The following is an 18,864-nucleotide window of genomic DNA, read 5'->3' on the forward strand; positions in this document are numbered from 1 at the left end:
TGATAATCACTATCAATGATTCCTCCAAGCACCTGAATGCCTTTTACAGCCAGCCCCGATCTAGGGGCAATTAATCCGAAATTTCCAGGTGGTATCTGAACACCAACACCTGTTTCAAGGATGACTCGATCTTTACTTTTTATAATGGTGTCATCCATGGCATGCAAGTCTAAACCTGCCGACCCTGGGGTCGCTCTGCATGGAGCCAAAGCTCCGGGAGTAATCTCCCAGTACATCACAGTCTCTCTGATCTCATTAGGTTTAGCATCAACATTCGGAGGAAACAAACGCATAAGTGGGGATTCAGCATTTAGAAAAGGACGGTTATTCAAAATCAATAGCGCTTGAGGCAAAAAAATCTCGCCAATTCTTATACTTGTCATCTGTTAATTTGCGAAGTTGGTCTTTTAGCAGGCCATTCAACCTCTCCACAAGACCCGAGGCCTGTGGATAATATGGTATATGAAATACCCATTCAATATTGTTTTCCACACAGAATTCCTGTACCAATCTTCCACGAAAATGGGATGCATTATCAGATTGAATTTGGAATGGCACACCATAATACATCATAATCAATTCCAATGTTTTAATAGTATTCAATTGGGTAGCTTGCTTACAGGGAAGGGCCACCAACAGGCCACTGTATGTATCAACAATAGTGCAAACATATTGACAATTCCTACTCATAGGAAGTGGACCAATGTAATCAATCTGCCAAATTTGAGCGGGCAATTTCCCGCGATGTAAATGACCTTTAACAATTTGGGGCACTTTGCGCTGCCTGATATGCTGACAAATGGGACAATGTAGAATAACATTTTTAATTAAATCTAGGGGAATATAAATTCCTCGATCAGCAGCCCACCTGCTAGTGGCTTTTTCTCCAAAGTGTCCTGCTTTCTGGTGGGCCCATTTTGCCAATCCCGCAATATCAGAATCTTGCGTGTCCACCACTGCCTCAGCAATTTTAGATTTCTCATCTGCAATGTTATGAAAGAATTTGTCAAGAGAGTCTATCGGGGTATGAGCATCCACATGGAAGATTGTAACAGTACTCTGTGGGAGCATTTCCCAAATCTCCTGCCATAATTCTTTTCCCCACAGTTCTTTTGAATGGATTTTCCAACTATGGGAATGCCAAGACGGTAACCAAACTGCCAGTCCATTGGCAGTAGACCAAGAATCGGTAAAAATATGACATGTGCCAGGTAACTCTTGTTTCAGAACTTGATAAACAGCATAGAGTTCAGCAAATTGACTGCTCTTACCCTCACCAGTTGTACTCAGCAATTTTTGTGTGATCGGATTATAGGACACTGCCTTCCAATGCCGTTTCGTCCCTATGAACCTTGCTGAACCATCCGTAAACCAGACATGGTTTCTGTCCTCTGCGGACAAATCATCAAAAGGTTTACCCCACTTAACAAGAGATTCCTGTACTAAAGGTACGGAACATTCACTCTCAGTTTCAGTTGATGGCGCCCGTGCCACCTGCTCATGCAAAGATGCAACTCCTTTTTGTCCCACACGTGCCCTGTCTTGTATATACCATTTCCATTTAATCACACTCGCCTCTTGAGCGTGTCCAATTCGGTGAGTTTTCGGCGAACTCATAACCCACTGCATGATAGGAATTTCAGGTCGCAAAACTATATCATGTCCCAAAGTCAACTGCTCGGTATCCACCAGAGCCCAATAACATGCCAGTAGCTGTTTCTCAAAAGGTGTATAACGCTCACCAGCATCAGGTAACGTTTTGGTCCAGAAACCTAACGGTACTCTACTCTTGCCTTGTTTCTGCCACAAACTCCAATTCGCATAAAGGCCTTGTACAGACACATTCAAATCCACATCACCATCACATACAGGCCATAAATCCAGAGCATGCTGAATTGCTTCCTTAGCCAGACTGAACGCATCGTGCTGTGGTTTACCCCATTCAAATGCATTCTTTTTACGAGTGACCTGGTACAAAGGGGCCAATATTTGACTCAAATGAGGAATATGCTGGCGCCAAAATCCAAACAAACCAATGAAGCTTTGGGCTTCTTTCCTATTTCTCGGAACTGCAAAATCAAGAATTTTCTGTTTAACCTGAGGGATCACTTCTCGGTGTCCTTCATGCCAATTAATTCCCAAAAATTTCACAGCCTGGGACGTACCTTGTAATTTATCCGGGTTGATTTCCCAACCTTTCTCACGCAAGCACTCAATGACTCTATCCAATTGGGTCTGAACTTCCTCTTGTGATTCACCTTGGATCAAAATATCATCAATATAGTGACATATCTGAATTTGTGGATGAACTGGTACCTCAGCCAGATGCTCTGCCACCAGCCGGTGACATATCGTAGGACTATGCACATAGCCCTGAGGAAGACTTCTAAACGTCATCTGACGCCCGTTCCACGTAAAACTGAATTGTTACTGACACTCAGGGGCAATCGGAATCGAAAAGAAAGCATTAGCAATATCAATGGACGCATACCATGTACCTGGATGTTTTTGGATTCTTTCAATTAGGGTAATAACATCCGGTACTGCAACAGTCAAAGGGGGTGTGTGTCTATTCAATTCTCGATAATCAACAGTCATGCGCCAAGAATTATCACTCTTACGTACAGGCCAAACAGGATTATTCCAAGCAGAAGTAACTGGGGTTATAACTCCTGCATCCACCAACTCCTGAATAGTGGTACTAATCTCTTCATGACCACCTGGAATACGATACTGCTTCTGACGAACCACTTTTGTCGCCTGGGGAACTTTTATGGGGGGCATTCTTAAACGACCAACCCGTACAGGCCTGGACGATATATAATGTTTAGTTCCAAATTGGTAACATCCATCATCTAAGTGCAAAGTCATTCCTTTCAAAATATCAATTCCAATTATGAATTCTAAGAGTGGCACCACTAATACAGAGTATTCTTTTCTAGGAATTCTACCTATTCTCATTTCAAGTAAGGTTTGAACTGCGGGAGTTTCCTTTCCACCTAATCCGGTAATTGTAAAAGGCTGACCTTTAAACTTCTTTGATTTTCCATGAATACGAGTGGCCTCCGCTCCTGTATCTACCAATGCTCGGGCCCTTTGGATATTACGATGTCTCCAATAAATATCAATATCTACATAGGGTCTATTATCTCTGTGAGCCCATCTGTGTACTGGAGCTTGACCTATTTCCTAGTCCTTTTTATTGTGTTCTGTGTACCAGGATAAATCAGGATAAAGACTCTCACGGTTCCTAGGTATCGATACCTCCTGTTCATATCCATCTCCATTACGAAATGGATTACTGTTCCCTGCATTGTACTGCGGGTTTCGATCGGCCAATATGTGTCGATCCTCTCTCCTTCTCAACTCAGGGGATTGATCCCTATCATCTCTACGTCTGCTGTTAACATAATCATCTCTCCCCCTCTCTCTTTCCCCCTCTCTCTCCCTGTCTCTGTCACGACGGGGGGACAAATCACGCGCATAACGTCGATCATCACGACGATCAGAGCGCCCACGGCGGTCATCATCACCGCTACCGTCAGAAAAACCACGATCACACTCAGTTGTCCGAACACGCCGGGCACCCTCCTTTCGATCCAAGCCACGTTTGCGAAACATTTCCCACAAACGAGAAGTAGTCTCACCATCAATGTCCTCCTTTCGCACACCATCGGCCATAAGACCAAAAAACATATCACGTCTAGTAAGTTTATTGTCACCAGGAGTACGAGTGTCAGGCCGGGATTGCCGTTCAGGTTTAAACCACTCACCCAACTCACCGAGTTGGCGTACTGATTCCAGCACCACAGATAACATGTTACCAGTCTGATTAATCAATAAAGTCATCATGACCTGCTTGTAAGCAACAGGGGAAGAACGAATAATACGATTCCGCACAGAAGATGTCAAGAAGCCATCAAGCAACCGGTCAGCAGTATTCAGAAAAATTGCCGTTTTCTTCACCTCCTCTTTGAGACGTTGCGCAGCATCGCGCAAAGTATACCACGGTTTGTCATTCAGAGGCCAGTCAGACTCAGTAGGATATTTTTGATTACAACCCTCAGTCGCCAATTGAAGCAAAGAAATTTGACCACCACCATTAAAGTTACGAAAATGATCCTGTACAGTAGAATCCGAACTCAAGGAACAAAACTTCAAACAATCGCCAGCATCCAACATAATGCCAGCAGCGCCCAGTTCATAAAGGCGCACCATCCATGTGAGCAAGGGCTCACCAACTCGCTGCCGAAATCGCTGCAAAATATCACTAATTTCTTGTTGAGTAAAATCCTCCAAAGAGTCTAAAGCAATACCATTCGGAGCACCGGGAGCCTGCTGCACCTTCCGTCGAAAAACTGGATGCGCCGGGACCGCGGGATGAGCATCACAAGGAGCTCGACCAGTACACGTAGAGGAACAATCAGTGGAAGAAGCATCGACCCCTCTCGAAGGACGAGCGCAATCACGGGGTGCACCATCAGAGGCGCAAGAAGCAGATTTACAAGCACGGCCGGAGCGAGAGGACTCGCGCTTGGCAGACTCCTCACCCGAGGAAGGAGAATCACTCGAGTTCCAGATATTACCATCCCATTCATCAGGATTCCAATCCAGTCCGGCTTTCGCCACGACCAGACGCACCTTCCGCGTCGAAACCCGACCACGCCGATTCTTGTATTTATAACGAGCAATTCGCACAGCCGCCCTCTCGGCAATAGTTTGGTACGTCTCAAGTCTTTCAGCAAGCAACTTATTTTGACACCGCAACAAAGTATGAGCATTCTGAATCTCAACAAAGTTCGCTTCCACATCCTTATGCACATTCTGTAACTTCAACAACCTCTCATGCAGGATCCTGTACGCAGACAGAACAATCCAACCTCAGCGCCCCAAAACGGGAAGCTCATCACCCTTAGATACCGGCGCCTTCTGTAAACAAGTAATCACATTAGCCGGCTCCGCCAGCTCCAAAAAAGAATTCCAATTCTCACTCAAACCAGTAGAATCAGCCCACTCACGGGCTAAGGCTTCATAAGGCGTTGAATCCCAGCCGGGAATATCAACGGGCAACTTAAAAGTAGATTTCGACTTTCTAGAAAACATCTTTGAAAAGAAAGAAAAAGAGAAAAAGAAAAAGAAGAAAGAGAAAAGAAAACTACACGCAGGTATATACAAATAATATAGAAACAAAACCACGCACGCGCCAAAGACAAACACGATACAACCACAACGCACACAGGTTTCGTAAACGGTTCGTGACGCCAAATGTTCTGCTTGGGTCTTCGGATCAGATAGAACTCGCTCATCAGAGCCTCACTAACCCAGCCAGAACGTTACCCCCTCCCTAGAACCTATTTACAATCCTACAACCACATAAATCTATCACCTAAGGACAGGGGATTCCTACTATGCATACCAAGATCTCACAATCGGCGGCCTCGCGATCCCATACGGACCCAGACCTCACTGCCCATATGACAGTATCAGCACAATCGGCGGCCTCGCGATCCCATACGGATCCAGACCTTTCTGCCCATTTGACAGTATCACAAGTGGCGGCCTCGCGGTCCCATACGAACCCAGACCTCTCTGCCCATACGACAGTATCACAAATGGCGGCCTCGCGGTCCCATACGAACCCAGACCTCTCTGCCCATACGACAGTATCAGCACAAGTGGCGGCCTCGCGGTCCATACGAACCCAGACCTCTCTGCCTAGACGACAGTATCACAAATGGCGGCCTCGCGGTCCCATACGAACCCAGACCTCTCTGCTCATACGACAGTATCAGCACAAGTGGCGGCCTCGCGGTCCCATACGAACCCAGACCTCTCTGCCCATACGACAGTATCAGCACAATCGGCAGCCTCGCGATCCCCTACGAACCCAGACCTCTCTGCCTAGACGACAGTATCACAAATGGCGGCCTCGCGGTCCCATACGAACCCAGACCTCTCTGCCCATACGACAGTATCAGCACAAGTGGCGGCCTCGCGGTCCCATACGAACCCAGACCTCTCTGCCCATACGACAGTATCAGCACAATCGGCGGCCTCGCGATCCCCTACGAATCCAGACCTCTCTGCCCATACGACAGTATCACAAGTGGCGGCCTCGCGGTCCCATACGAACCCAGACCTCTCTGCCCATACGACAGTATCAGCACAATCGGCGGCCTCGCGATCCCCTACGAATCCAGACCTCTCTGCCCATACGACAGTATCACAAGTGGCGGCCTCGCGGTCCCATACGAACCCAGACCTCTCTGCCCATACGACAGTATCAGCACAATCGGCGGTCTCGCGATCACCTACGAATCCAGACCTCTCTACCCAGACGGCAGTCTCAGCACAATCGGCGGCCTCGCGATCCCCTACGAATCCAGACCTCTCTACCTAGACGGCAGTCTCATACGACAGTTCATCCTATGATCATCATAACATACAAAAAGGGAATCAGTCTCACTATTCATCAGATCACACAAGGATTGCCAGTTCGGGCATAGCCTGTTCTCAGGTTTGAGGGGCTCCTCTTTCCCTTATTCAGTTACCACTTACCTGATCAGGGTTAACATCTGTTCATGTAGCCGCAGCTGACTAGAAGAATAGGCTACCCTCTTATACAAGAACACGCAGCACATGTTGGTTCACTACAAACTGGATACTTTATTACTCATTGCATATACAATCACATAACATTACGATATAACACATAACCTGCAAAGAAAAGTGAAAGATTAAGTTGTACACTCTAATAAGAAAGGGTCGACATCACCTTAGTAGCATGTAGCCTGCACTCAGTTGAGGAAATATGAATTTTATGACCAGTTATGTCCCCTATCTTAGACCCCAACGGCTCCATGTACATGCTACAAGTACATGTATGTTCCCTCCAGTTCCAGCTATGAAGACGCAAATACATGTGCGTCCAACGTCAACATGTCCTCTTTCAGATCCGCCATGAATGGGTCGAATATTCCATTCCTAAGTATGATTGGCCACCGACTTTATATGGTTCACTTTTCTAGTTTTACAGTTCAGGCGAGTAGGCCCTGAATTCTGCCATCAAGCCTTTTCCTGCTTCTGCCTCTGACATGCCCCAGCCTGGACCTGCATCGGTATCCATGAACTTTGTCCTACTCCCTGCGCGGCTCACGGTGCCTGACGCGGCCTGTTGCCTGCCAAAAACTGTATTCAGCCTTCAAGTTATCTGCTCCGCTCCTCATCCAATGCATTCCTGTCTAGTAGTTTAGGTAAACATCCTTCCAGCTACCGAGCAAAGGGCCCGGCCTCGCTGTCTTTATGCAAGTAATTCATAGCCCCTGTTACCATGGAAGATTCCTGCCCCCTCGCATCTCATGTAGACACATAGACGCTTGTACATGCACTAACAGTCAGTATAGAATAGATTTCGCCCGAGAGACCTTTCCTTTTGGATAAAACAGTTCCTTAAACAAAGATATTAGATACGATTTGGGATTAGGTTGACCTGACCCCCCAGACTTCTGTCTCCACATGTAGAGCTAAATGTCAATTCCCCTTCACCCTCTAGTTGCACGTCAATCACACGTCATGCGGCTGCGCGCGCATCTCTGCCAAATATTTCTGCTGACACTGCAGGATTCTCTTATGGATCCACCCACTTGTGACATCATTTTTAATGACGTTTCTAGTATACGCCTATTATTACGCCTATTTTCATTACGTATGTGTATTCTTATCTGTATTATCAGCTGTTACGCCTCCTGCATCTGTCTTAATGCAATGCTTTTCATATATATATATTTACTTGTCAATAATGTATTGCCTATCCCTTCCTGAACCTTCGTGGTGATGGAATATGATTGCCTGGTTCGAACCATAATTCCTTTGTAAGGAATAAAGTCCTTTTCAGAACCTCTAATACCACGGATTCTGCCTCTTATTTTGACTGAGTTATTCTTACTAGACTTTACCGCACAAAAAATAGTATAGGTAATTTAAATATTTACCACATAAATTGGCGCCCGAACAGGGACACTTTCTCATCTCACATGCCGGAGGTGCGTTGCAGGCCCGGTCTCCTGCCACAGCTGGACGGACAAAAACGCGTACCCGCAGGATTTCCTGTATTTCCCTCCGGCCAAGCGGGGGTCACTGAGGCTGCGATCAACACCCAGACGAGGCGGTGAGAAGTGCGAAGTATCCCGACCAGAGCCTAGCTGAGAGAGCAAGATCCGAGGTATACAGAGGCCCACCAGGTTCCGAAGTTTCCGAGTCCAGTCCGGTCCAGTCCAGTTCAGTTCCGAGGCCTTCCGTTCCGTGCTACCCGGTGAGTACCGTTGCTAGGGAGGAATTTAGACGTGCACATTGGTTTGTGCCGGTCCTGACGGGTTTGGGTACACAGATCCGGTCTGCACTGTTTTAGCAGTGTATCTGTACTGTTTAGCAGTATATCCAGTATGTTCATGTATATAATTCAGTATTATCTAGTATTAGTATTATGTCAGTAGTTAGTTTTCTCCTAATTATCATTGTTCGTTAAATGTTAAATGTCAAATGTTTTAATATGTTTAAAAATTGTGGTATGAATGAGTGTTCATCGTATTAATTGTGTTCAAGCCCAGTTTGAGTAAGAATCAAGTAGGAAGGTTTAAAGATGCCGTTCTTTTCAAAATTAAGACAGATCAAAACTAGAAAAGGAGTACTCGAAGAAGCTGTTCCCATTCCACCTAGGGACACTCCAGGGTATTTTATGTACCATAAGCATGGCCTAGATGCCGTATTATATCTTGATTTATGGGTGGATTACACCAAGGATCTAGCAGAAAGTCAGAGGTGGCCCGCAGCTGGGACATGGGATGCAGATTGCATCATGAGAGTAGAAGAAGAATTATGGAAAAAGAAAGCCAGACAGTCACAGAAAGATGCCATTGAACTATGGCGTAAAGAATCGCATAGGCGCACAGAGAAAGCGCTCAGACAAGAAGAGAAAAGTAGGGAGAACTCAAATAAAGCCCGAGAAAATATATTAATTGAGGAAGGTACCCGAGTAAAAACAGAACAAGTAGATAGACAACGAAACACTCTTATGAATGGTATGTATCCTCTTTTGGCCGAAGGTTTACCTAAGGCCACCCCGGAAATACCGAAAGATTTGCCACCCCCATTACTCCCGATTAAAGCACATCCCAAGACCGCAAAAGATATTTTCCTTTCCTCCTATTTAGACGATGTAGCTCCCGAATATGTTAATGTTCCACCACACACGCCACCTGTCGATGGTGCTCAACCCCGAGATCATCCGCCCCCAACTCCGCAACCACAAACTCCTCCGCACAATCCAACAGGTCCATTTGTTTCCACCACTTTTCCTGCATCCACAGTTTCTACCTTACATCCCACAAATCCTTTTGTGCCTAGCACCTCAGAAGGTGCGACAGGAGGTGCGGCAGCAATTTTCGCCACGCCACCATCACGAAGTAAATCGTCTCTTAGAGATTTAGCAAACCAACGTACACCCCAAATAGCAACGTCCGACATGTTTATGGAACATCTTGTAGATTGTAGATATGATCCAGTGCCCGGTAAAAATGACAGAATGCTGCTATCATCACTACGTATACGACGAGCTTCAATATATTTAACGACACTACCAGGAATGATTAAACATTTAGACAATATATATCGCTTTGTCCAAACAGGGCAAGGCCCTGAAAGTATTGACGAAGCCATGGAATACCAGAAAGTGGATATACAGAGACTACTGTTACGCTTCTTCATAAACTGCTTGATCAGAGACAGAGATAGGTCCGAGGTAGACCAGGATGAAATGCAAGTACTTACCAGATGGGGTCAGAATATATCAGAGGGAAAACATGATAAACAGACGTGTATAGTAGCTATGTGCCGAAAGATCCGCAAAGAAGTAGAACGAATACATAAAGCCAGATTGGAGGCAGACAAAACTGAATCAGAGGGAGAGGAGGAGGAAGAATCAGAAATGCCCACAGGACAATTAGAAACGATAGCTTATGTGGGTCGGGGAAGACCTTGTAACAATACCAGATACTTTAATGATCCGATACGTCCGATACGTCCAGAATGTAACAGACATTTTCAAGCCCCTATGCTAAATACGAAGTCCCCTGAACACTTATTCCAGGCTGCTGATAAATTACTCCGAGACCGAAGGGGGTATCACATGCTCGATTCCATGGATGAACAAGAATTAGCCAGGTCAGCAGTACAATGGGCTGACAGTTCTGAAAAATACAGTGATGATGCGCTAGCACACACGTTTTTGAATCTTACCCCAGACGAACAGCGTTTAGCTGGTATATACATGATACAACACCTCGTTATATTGTATAGGAGCCAACATTCCGATCCTGGTCCCCTACCTGATATACTGATAGAATTACTCACGAATAAATGGAGAGGTTCAGGTACTGATTTAATTAAAGAAATTCTAGAATATCGACACCAGTACATTGTCTTCGTATGCCCAGAACATGTTTCAGTTCCCCCCAAGTTGGAAAGAAAAACGTATCACATAGACAGACAGAATCCCTTACGCGAAGTACACCCAATCAGAGGTGATGACAATAATTTTAAACGCGTGTTTGTGTACACGCCCATAACTAAAATTGAATTATTAGAAATGAAGAAAGTAGTACCTAGCCATGACAAAGACCCAGCAGGTTTCCACCGTGAGATAAAAGACATGTTACTCATGGGAGAGTATACTTATCCTGACATTATGAAAATATTGAAAGTTTTATTGCCTGCCGGTATTTACGAGAAACTCAAAGAAAAGGAATGGGAGGTGGGAGACCAAAAGATAGATTGGACAGCATTAGAAAACGAAGAAAAGGCCCGAGCTGCAGGTTCAGGGCTTGGGGAAAAGACTACAGCATTACCAGGATTATTAGTGCAGGTACTACCACGTTTATTGACTACGAAAAAGGAAGACTGGGGTGCAATTTCAGCCTGTAAACAAAAACAAGATGAAGACACTAGTGATTTCTATTCCCGATTTGAAAAATGTTTTGGTATTAATAGTGGCATAAAAGCAAGTAGTGAGTCGTATCCACATCTGTTTGTGACAAAATTAGTTGAGAATTCCCTGCCCCAAGTTAAGAATAGAGTATTAAAATTCGAGAGTACCTGGCAAGGTAACACACCGTCACAGATGTTACAAATGTTACAATATCATCACAATAGAATTAGAGAAGAACAAGAACATGAACAAAGACGTATGAAAGACACGAAAATGAAAATGCTTGTTGCTCAGTCAGTTCCAGCTGACGGTCATAAAAAGGGTACGACACAGTCCAATGATTCAGTGGGTCCTGTTAGAGGGACATGCAACTATTGTAAACAGCCAGGTCATTATATACACGATTGCGCAGTTCTGAAACATAATATCTCTACGGGTATAACGAAGGAGAGACCACGTCCGCCTAGACAGGATCAGATCCAACAACAAGTCCCTCAGCATGCGCAACCTATGCCAGTTCCACAACAGACCGTACCACAACCACAACAACAACCACAACAACAGCCACAGCCTATTGCTGCAACACAAAACACGACACAACAGATGTACCAGTATGCACAAAATGACTATCCAGAGTATCAGCGCTACACATGAAATAGCCTAGAGAGGGAAGTTGGCCTACCCCTTATTGAGGTTCCCGTAGATCAAGAGGGTCCTTACGTACAGAGTCAAGTATTAGGGAAAGACAGAAAGTTTCTACTCGATACAGGGGCAAGCAGAACCACTATCAGTCACAGCGAAGTCCCAGGGGCACCCCTCTCAGGCTCACAAAATATTTCCCTTGGTTTTTAAGGAAAGCCCACTATTAACGAAGTATCGCAACCACTTGCATTCACAGTCGGTCCATTAACACGGACTACAGATCTATTGCTTACTAAATCATGTCCAGAAAACTTGTTAGGTATAAAAACATTGAAGGCTCTAGGAGCTGTAATATGTTGTTCTCCGGAAGGAGTACGACTATTTTTGCGTGACTTTAAAGGTCACTACGTGTCTAGAGACATGGATCATCAGTTACAGAATCTACCTGCACATTTATGGGCACAAGGCCCCACTGATGTAGGTTGTATGCACATTACCCCATATCGAGTCACACTCAAAACAGGAGTAGTACTACCACGAATGCGACAATACAAATTACCACCAGATGCTGTTGTGGCTTTGCTGCAAATCATTGACGAGCTCATTGCACAAGGAGTGGTTGTGGAAACCGACTCCAATGTATGTAATTCCCCGATAATTCCGATTCTTAAACGAACTGATCCAAAAGCACCACCAGTATATCGATTAGTTATTGATCTGCGAGAATTAAATAAATGCATTGTACCACAATACCCCGTGGTCCCAGATATCTCTTCATTGCTAACAGCCATAGATTCAGAAGCAACGTTCTTTACTGTAATTGATCTCAAGAACGCTTTCTTTAGCGTCCCAATCGATCCGGAAAGCCAATATTTGTTCGGATTCAGTTTAAATGGACGAAGTTTTAAATTCGCACGCGCACCTCAAGGATTCAGAGAAAGCCCCAGCATCTATAGCCAAGCACTGAAAAGAGAACTTGACAGTATCCACATGCCAGCTAACACTGCCCTGCTTCAATACGTCGATGATCTGCTGATCACCGCCCGAAGCGAACCTGAATGTGAAAAAGCATCACTGACGGTTTTACATTTCTTAGCCGACAAGGGGCACAAAGTGTCCCCTTCAAAGCTGCAATTCTGTGTCCAGCAAGTTGTGTACCTTGGGCACTTGCTGTCCAAGGGGGGAAGACAGCTTACACCCGACCGTATCCAGTTAATTGTTAACATGCCGCCACCCAAGACACAAAAGGAGGTACGGGCATTCATAGGCCTCACTTCGTACTGTAGGCAGTGGATCCCTCAATATGCATTTCTAGCAAAACCACTCATTCAGTTGACAACACAGGAAGCAGCGACATCGACTGTCCTCCCTTGGACTCAGGAACATACACAAGCTTTTGAAAGCTTAAAGAAAGCTTTATGCCAAGCACCTGTTTTAGCAACACCATGTTACAGCAAACGTTTTACACTTTTCGTTACAGAACGTGAAGGTACTGCTTTGTCAGTACTCACGCAGGAACAAGCAGGATCACACAAGCCATGTGCTTATTTTTCCAGTACATTAGATCCCGTAGCCCAGGCTCTTCCTGCGTGCCTGAAATCAGTCGCAGTAACAGCTTTAGCAAAAAGACAAAGCGATGCCATAGTGTTAGGACATCAATTAACAGTACAAGTACCACACGCAGTAGAGGTTCTCTTGAACCGGACCCAAACACAACACTTGACTATAGCAAGACTGACGGGTTATGAATTGACATTGTTCCAGCCACACATAGAAATCAGACGTTGTAGTACATTAAATCCTGCCACACTTTTGCCATTAAGTGGAACAGACCCATTGGCACATGATTGTATTGAAGTTATTACTATTACGACAAAACCCAGACAAGACTTGACAGATATTCCATTATCAGATCCAGACCTGACATTTTATGTAGATGGTTCATGCATTAGAACAAATACAGGAGAGTTAGTGGCCGCTTATGCAGTCACAACAGACACTGAAGTTATTGAAACAAATTGTATCGATACCTTGTCAGCTCAAGCAGCAGAGTTCATCGCTCTGACACAAGCCTGTATTCAAGCCAAAAATAAGAAAGTCAACATATACACAGATTCACGTTATGCATTCGGAGTCGTCCATGACTTCGGCGTGCTTTGGCGAGAGAGAGGTTATTTAACTTCTCACGGTGCCCACATCCAGCACGGTCCCCTTATTCAAGCTCTGTTAGATGCAATACATCTGCCGACTGCAATATCGATTATGAAGTGTAAAGCCCATACAAAAGTGACTGACATTATTTCTCAGGGTAAAGACCTAGCTGACAGAACAGCTAAACAGACTGCTCAGAATCAGACTCATACAACTGACACGACAAAGACAATAGTTCCGACACCAACACACTGCATGACAGTTAAGGATCCCGCCCTTGATGTAATTGACATCCAGACACATGCTACACCAGAAGAAATAAAGAGATGGACTGAATTAGGAGGGATCCAAACGGATCAAGGATGGATGACGAAGGGAAAATCTATATGGTTTCTTCCTGACTCCATGGTTCAAGTCATCATTAACACAATACATAGTCCAGCGCACCTAGGAGAGAAAGCTATGCTAGACAGTATTCAACACATTTGGTTTAATAAACACTTGCGAGCAGCAGCTAAACAGAAAGTATGTACCTGCATGATTTGTAGTCAGTTCAATCCAGGAAAAGGCGTACCTGTAGAACAGGGTGGATTTCAACCCCCCGATCACCCTTTTGAAGTCCTCCAGATGGATTATATCCAGATGGAACGATGTCGAGGATTCAAATATGTCCTCGTAGTTGTATGCGCTCTTTCCCGGTGGACAGAGGCGTATCCCGTCTCAGATTACACTGCCCCGACTACTGCCAAACAGTTAGTTCGAGAATTCTTCCCACGATATGGTTTGCCCCGTGTCGTGTACTCAGATAATGGCCAGCCATTCTCATCCGAGCTAATGAAACATGTTTCACTTCTGTTAGGCTATCAATGGAAATTCCACTGTGTCCGACATCCCGAGGCAGCAGGTCTCGTGGAGCGGCATAATCAAACTTTGAAAATTAGACTGTCCAAAGTATGTAGAGAAAAAGGTGTCGACTGGATAGTAGCTTTACCAGTTGCGCTCTTTTACATGAGAATGGTCGCACACTCTCGAACAGGGCTATCCCCGTATGAGGTGATCTTCGGTAGACCACCAAATATGTGGGGGACGCCTATACCTCGTAAAATAACTGATGTTGATTGTAATATGCTGACAGATTACCTGGCTTCCTTGATGTCTGCACTACAATCTTGTCATTCACAGGTAGCTGCAGCTTTTCCCGATAACACTGAGGTGAAGCCCCATGACGTGGTTCCGGGGGACCTTGTACTTGTAAGGAACTTCGACAGAAGGAACCCGCTGGAGCCTCGCTGGCAGTCGCCTAAGCTCGTCTTATTGACCACAAGGACAGCTGTGAAGATTGAGGGACGTAAAGGGTGGTTGCACTCGAGCCATATCAAAAAATTTCATGGACTATCATCTGACTTAAATTTTCAGCCCTGCATTCCCTCACAGACTGACTCAAAACTCCCCCTGGTTGATAAGCCAGAAAAAGAAAACTATAAACTGAAACTAAGGTCTAGCAAGTCAGACAATTTGATTGTTTAAGTCCTCTCCAAGGTGAATCGGTTGAATTTGTCTCTGACATGTATCCTCTAGACCGAAATAGAGAGAGAAATAGACAGAAACAGCTCAAGAAACATGCGTACTGTAAATCACTTCGTAGTCACTGCATAGTGACATTGTTAATTATGTTTTTTCTAAGTCTTCTGATTATTATTGCCAGTATATTATTACACATGTATTACCCTATTTCCAAGCGTGCTTTCAATGCTACTGCCGAACATTCTTTTAGCGAATTACCTCCGCATGAGTTGTCCTATAGATTTGCGCTGCGCAACAATACATTCATTAGTATGTTACATCATTCTCATCAGACCAGCAATGCTACAAATTGTTGGATATGTGGCCGACTCCCTCCCTATCAGAAATACAGGGGAGTTCTGCCCCTCTTTCCGTATCCATTCACACACAATGGCTCCTGTGGAGCATGGTTTAGTTTGATTAATTCCCTAGATTCTAATTCAGTAGTTTATCAAGACAACTGGGTTTGGGGAAACCTGAACCTAGTTTTACTTAAAATCTGCTACCCTAACAAGGAGGGACTTCCCAAAAGAACAGGAACTGATCTAGAAAATGAAGTATATGGATTAGGTAACTTTACACTTAATCTCATGATCCTGAATGTTGAATCCGAAGCTACACCAATCTTGCCCGCTATGTCAGTATTTCCAGTTAGAGGCGAATTATGTGTAAGAAAGAATGGTTCAATACACATGGGCCATAGTAAATGTACCACTGTAATAGAATTCAGTGATAAAGGCAAGTCTACATTTAGAGCTTCTCGTCACTCCTACTTCATCTGTGGTCACACCGCATACATACGCCTACCCCTAGATTGGGATGGTACCTGTTACATTGCATTCCTTCTGCCACCTGTTTTCCTAGCTCTGCCTGATTATCATAGGAATACCCATTTAGTACACAATAGACAGCAGAGAGATCTCCCAATTGTCGACTACACTGAAACAGCATGGGAGCAATACACAGATTTCAATAAAGGTTTCTTTCCCTACATAGGTACAGTCACTAATAGTAAGCTGATACGTAGATTAACTAGAACCCTTGAAGCAGTAGTGAATGAAACTACTTCCGCCTTAGGCAACTTAACAGAGGAGCAGTCTGCGATGCGGATTGTTGTTCTCCAAAATCGTCTTGTCCTTGACGTCATCCTGGCCGATAGGGGCGGAGCTTGTAGGGTCATCGGATCAAGTTGCTGTGTTTTCATACCAGAAAACGCGCCGTCAGTATATAAAGCCATAACTCGACTTCATAAAATCGTAAGCCAGATACACCAGAATCCAGGCACCTGGACTTGGTCCGGTTGGTTCTGGAGCGTGTTGTCAGCCTGGGGATGGAGGATCCTATCCTTCCTAGGTATTGGTTTCCTCATACTATTCAGTTGCTGCTTGTGTCTACAATGTGGGCCAGCGATTTGTGGTCTGTGTGCCACATCGTGTATCCCGCCTTCAAATTTTCATTCAAGATCCCGGAAGAAGAAAGAAGAACAAATGATGCTATATGAACAGATTGATGGATTGATGAAGATGGATATTTCATAAGGGTCCGTAGGGGACAAGGAGGGAATGAGGAAATATGAATTTTATGACCAGTTATGTCCCCTATCTTAGACCCCAACGGCTCCATGTACATGCTACAAGTACATGTATGTTCCCTCCAGTTCCAGCTATGAAGACGCAAATACATGTGCGTCCAACGTCAACATGTCCTCTTTCAGATCCGCCATGAATGGGTCGAATATTCCATTCCTAAGTATGATTGGCCACCGACTTTATATGGTTCACTTTTCTAGTTTTACAGTTCAGGCGAGTAGGCCCTGAATTCTGCCATCAAGCCTTTTCCTGCTTCTGCCTCTGACATGCCCCAGCCTGGACCTGCATCGGTATCCATGAACTTTGTCCTACTCCCTGCGCGGCTCACGGTGCCTGACGCGGCCTGTTGCCTGCCAAAAACTGTATTCAGCCTTCAAGTTATCTGCTCCGCTCCTCATCCAATGCATTCCTGTCTAGTAGTTTAGGTAAACATCCTTCCAGCTACCGAGCAAAGGGCCCGGCCTCGCTGTCTTTATGCAAGTAATTCATAGCCCCTGTTACCATGGAAGATTCCTGCCCCCTCGCATCTCATGTAGACACATAGACGCTTGTACATGCACTAACAGTCAGTATAGAATAGATTTCGCCCGAGAGACCTTTCCTTTTGGATAAAACAGTTCCTTAAACAAAGATATTAGATACGATTTGGGATTAGGTTGACCTGACCCCCCAGACTTCTGTCTCCACATGTAGAGCTAAATGTCAATTCCCCTTCACCCTCTAGTTGCACGTCAATCACACGTCATGCGGCTGCGCGCGCATCTCTGCCAAATATTTCTGCTGACACTGCAGGATTCTCTTATGGATCCACCCACTTGTGACATCATTTTTAATGACGTTTCTAGTATACGCCTATTATTACGCCTATTTTCATTACGTATGTGTATTCTTATCTGTATTATCAGCTGTTACGCCTCCTGCATCTGTCTTAATGCAATGCTTTTCATATATATATATTTACTTGTCAATAATGTATTGCCTATCCCTTCCTGAACCTTCGTGGTGATGGAATATGATTTCCTGGTTCGAACCATAATTCCTTTGTAAGGAATAAAGTCCTTTTCAGAACCTCTAATACCACGGATTCTGCCTCTTATTTTGACTGAGTTATTCTTACTAGACTTTACCGCACAAAAAATAGTATAGGTAATTTAAATATTTACCACACAGTGGTCATCTAGGCTCCCTTCTCGTCTGTGCCTCGGCTCGCCTGGAATCACCCTTCTCCGAGTCACTGGGACCTCTTCCTTATCGGCTACTCTCTCCTCTCTGGCTATTCTGTTAGGAAAGCATCTTTCTCTCAGTTCTTCTCCGCCTTCAAGATGGCGTCCGTCTTCCCTGGAATAAGTAATAGCTTTACTGCTAACGGCTAGATGCCGCCTACGGACTGAACATGTAACTGCCTCAGACTTTCACTAATATAGAGGTGCATTTTCTCATGGAAACTTCCGGCCCGTAACCTGCCGCCCACCAAATTCTTGTACCTCCCCGTACCAAGGACACGTTCCCAGCCGGCCGGCCTGATGTAGTGTCTTCGGCATGAAGAAAAATACAATCCTTCGATAAGGGCCGGCCTGACCGGTTCTCTCCAAGCGAATAACACCTCATAACTAAAACATTACTCTTGACCTAGAAGAATCCCAAGCTGCCGAAGCAGAAAGAAAGATGGAGTCTCTCCCGTTTAAGGCCTACCAGGCCTGAATTTAGCACAGCTCCATGAAATACCCTCACTACAGGACAGGTTATCCCTAATACTAACAAATCTATCCCCTAGGCTATGTGTGCAAGCCCTGATCTATGGGGAAGAGCACAGAATCATGTCGAAGTGCCTAGTAAATAGGCTCCATTCACTACTCTAACCCTTAGGCTTGAATGGTAAGAGACTGAAGTCACATTCAATCACTTGTTAACACAAGAAGGCCGGGAAAATCGAGCAGA

This window comes from Triturus cristatus, chromosome 10 (genome assembly GCF_964204655.1).
Source record: "Triturus cristatus chromosome 10, aTriCri1.1, whole genome shotgun sequence".
In the NCBI taxonomy this organism is placed as follows: Eukaryota; Metazoa; Chordata; class Amphibia; order Caudata; family Salamandridae; genus Triturus; species Triturus cristatus.